General features: G+C 35.2%; 1 long non-coding RNA gene across 3 annotated transcripts; it reads right to left on the bottom strand.

The window, feature by feature from the left end:
* Positions 1-3,426, bottom strand: LOC145791159 (uncharacterized). Of its 3 annotated transcripts, none has more exons than XR_014330923.1 (5): positions 3,088-3,426; positions 1,733-2,031; positions 1,417-1,559; positions 541-657; positions 1-400 (listed from the first exon to the last, which is right to left on the bottom strand). It is a non-coding gene; the product is annotated as an uncharacterized LOC145791159 (long non-coding RNA). The 3 variants fall into 3 exon arrangements; XR_014330922.1 differs by having other exon boundaries at positions 3,040-3,357; XR_014330924.1 differs by lacking the exon at positions 541-657 and having other exon boundaries at positions 130-400; positions 3,040-3,353.
* Between the last annotated feature and the right edge of the window lie 364 nt (positions 3,427-3,790).

The raw sequence follows: 3,790 nt of genomic DNA, 5'->3' as shown, positions 1-3,790 counted from the left end.
TTTAAATTAAATAAATTTATATCACTTTTTTTCACCGTTCCATCCACAAATCTTCATTAAGAAAAGACCTACCACCATCAAGTGCAAATACCAACACTCCACAAACTACTAATTCTAAACTCACAATGGTTTGTCCTGTGATTAGTTTTATTTTTATTTTTTTGGCTTTTAATGAATTTTTTTAAAGATTTTCGAAAAGCTTTACACTTCTAGGTTTTACAAGATAATATATATATATATATATAGGAAAAAAATTCACCAAATACCAAAAATAAAACCCAAAAAAAAAAAGAGCAGACTTTTTTGGAATCTCTTTTTGGAATATTTTACACAAACCTTGATCGTCTCCTGTATCAGCAGTCAACTCAGCTGTAACATAGAAGGGAACACAAGAAGTAACCTGCAAGTTGCAGACAAAAACAAATTATGCGGGAAGAACTCAAAGAACATGGACACATGGCAGCACTCTTGACACAAGATCATGAAGAATTTGTAAATACATGAGGTGTGTGTGTGGGAACCAACAACGCAGCACACTACCTTGCAGCAAGAATAGAGATATATTACAGAAAGAGGCAAGCTGAGACGAGCGAAAACAACCAAGGAGACAATCTTGATTGCTCTGTTTCCTCCAATCACATGAATCCCTTTGGAATACTGTCTCACCGAAACGACACTAATTATTTCAAACAATAAAATTGCTAATTGCCCAAACAAGTCTTGTATCCATAACACATTGGCTCAATGAAGAAAGAGCTAATGCCAAGGACAACATATCCAAAACAATGTACTAGTTTAAATATACTAGCAGTGTGTGCACACACGATGCACATGCAAAAATATGTAGTTTATGAATAAAGAAGATGAATAGAAATCATCCATATTTATGTGAATTTTAAAATTTTGAATGAGCTTGATTTTCTCGCATGGTAGTTCTCAAATTCATCAATTGTTGTGGGAATTTTGGAAAATCACAAAAGCATGACCAAATGTTCACACCAAATGACCTATACACTTTCTAATAGTACTAGAAGTGTCGTGGGTGTGATTGAAGAGAGTCGCGTCTACTAAATAGCAGTTATTGGTTTAGTGATTTTACTTTTTGGTCTTTATAGTAACTAGTAGGCGAGACAAATATTTGGGGAAAATATAGTATTGTTGGGGTTTTTTGGGAATCAAAATTGTGCGACAAAGTTGTTCATACCTAGTGAGTGGTGTGCCTTATATGATAGTATAGAAGTATAGATGAAAGGGGAAAAACAAAAAAGAACAAAGAGCAGAAGAAAACACATGGCACAATAAGATCAACATAATTATGAAACACAAATAAAATCCTTGTCATTGCATAAACTTTCCATTGCCAATGATAAATATTGAGGAAAAGTAAAATTCATGATGCACAATACGAGTTCTTACTGAATTCAATAGAAAATCAAATGTTGCTGCTCTGGCTCCTTGATCATAAGTTTGAACTCGAGAGATATCCCCTTTTGGGTCTCGAAGATAAGCTTCTCTCCCCATCCATTCCGTATCAAAAGGAAAAAGGGAAACCACGCCAACTGCATGAAGGAAAGAAATTGCTATAACATCGGAAAAGGGAGAAAATAAAAACTTAAAACAGCAATAAATACATAGAAAATAATCACTCAAAAGATAATTGGCCCAATGCTAACATGACAAGACACCACATAGCTGTGAAGCAAGTTGTGATGCACAACAATTAGGCACTTACCCAGGTAAGAGCCAGAACAATCAGCCACTGAATGCATGGATGGTGGTAAATGCATTAAGCTTGTCAACAAATTGACCAAGACTGCACCGGGGCTATCGTTGAAAGTTTCACTTTGATCTTCCTCGGTTTTTGATTCTGGATTCTTTCCATGTGATAACTAATCTCAGACTTGTTCCCCAATGGATTGTCATCTTACATGTCTGTCAGTCTGAGATTTTGAAAGGACATAGAGTAGAGCATGTGCTGAGGATTTCCAAAAGATGGAGCTGTCTTTGTGTTAATGGAAACTCCATCGCAAACTAGAGTGTTCACAAGCATGAATATAATATGGTAAACAATGTGAATCTGGAAGACTAATGTTTCTTATTCAAAGCATTTGATGGTCAAAAAAAAAAAAAAAAACTTAGAGATCATCTCATAATTAATATGTGATCATACAACAAAAAAGAAATTTTCAGTGGCTTGCTAATCTAACCTGATGTAAAACCCTTATACATATACATCATTGTGGACTTCCAATTTTGCTTACCTTTATACATCCTTGTGGACTTCCAAAAGCCCGAAAAGGAAATATATATCTATATATATATTGAACTACTAATACTAGCTCTGTTTTCAATCCAAATGATTTACACTTTTCTCGATATGCTTCGCATAAGATGGACCTCACCAAATTAGCAGTAGTTTTCATCAGGTGTGCTTCACTTCCATCGTTGTTTAAAGACATTCATTTTATTCAAGTTACGAGATACAAACACTTCCGATCAAGAATTAAAACTTATCTTCAACTAGACCAAAATACCATATTAGCATCCAATTGATCAAAAAATGGGTAAACATGAAAACAGAACAAGTTAATAATTACACCCCACTTAAATCATTGTCCTTTTTCACAAAATGAGGGAAACATAAATAAATTAGGCCAACTAACTAAAATTGTGTTTCACGTCTTGTACAGTGGTTAGTGGACAAAATGTCAAGATTCAAAATTTAATCTCTTTCCTTCCTAGATTCCCTCCAAAAATAGCTTTGGAGTCCAATATGCTCCGCAAAAACAAAACAAACAAATAATTAAACCAGTTAAGCATTGAATTTCAAACCCAGAAAGTTTGGCAAAGCATACCATCACACAATTTGCAAATGCAAACACACACACACACATATATATTACCAAATCTTATTGAGCTAGTCCAGATGTTCATGTTAGTCTCTCTCTTCTAATTATAAATATTTCAATATTTATGGTAACTAATATCCAAAATCAACACATGAACAATTTTACACAGGACACAAACCAGAATACTAACAATTACGGCATTGAGAGAGAAAGAGAGAGAGTGGCTCTCAATGGAAACCTTGGATTTATCATCCAGCTCCAGCTTTACCCTATGATGATGAGGAGGAGGAGGAACTTCGCGTAGCCCCGCCAATTTCGATTCCGAAGCCAATTACACTTTCTCTGACTTGCGTTGTTCATTGTTCATCGCTAGAAATCCAGATCTAGGGTTTCGAAATGCGGAACCAGAGAGAGACAGAGAAGTAGAGAGAGAAAATGATCGAATTTAGGCGGGCGTAGGGTTGAGTTTTGTGGGAGATTATCGGTAAACGTTGATGGAAATCTACCACAAATTTCCGTACAATTCAAGTTTTAGAGCACCTCCGACGGTGTATTATTTTTTTTATTAAATTTAAATAAAAAATAACTCATTTTCTTAATCTGATATAGCTTGTTTTAACGTTATGCATCAGAGGAAGGGACGTCTGGCAGGTCAATCGGTAAGATTAAAAAATATTTTGTTTTACCTTTTTAAATTTGTTTGAACCTACCTAATTGAACTGTTTGAACCTGTTTCCGGTCGACCGATGGGTCGACTAGCCGGACGTTCGGCAAGTTGACCGGTTGGCCCACTTACAACGCTACAGTACAGTGAATTAGTAAAGGCTCACACAGATTTTCAATTTGGTGAAAAATTTGCTCCGTTCTCAGTTTGATATCAGTTTGTGAAACCATTAGAGCAGAAAAAGTGACTTTTTTAATCAACTTAAAATTTGACACTG

The sequence above is a fragment of the Camellia sinensis genome, chromosome 5 (assembly GCF_055761805.1).
Source record: "Camellia sinensis isolate YWXY chromosome 5, ASM5576180v1, whole genome shotgun sequence".
Classification (NCBI taxonomy): Eukaryota; Viridiplantae; Streptophyta; class Magnoliopsida; order Ericales; family Theaceae; genus Camellia; species Camellia sinensis.
This window is presented reverse-complemented; position numbering and strand designations above follow the sequence as displayed.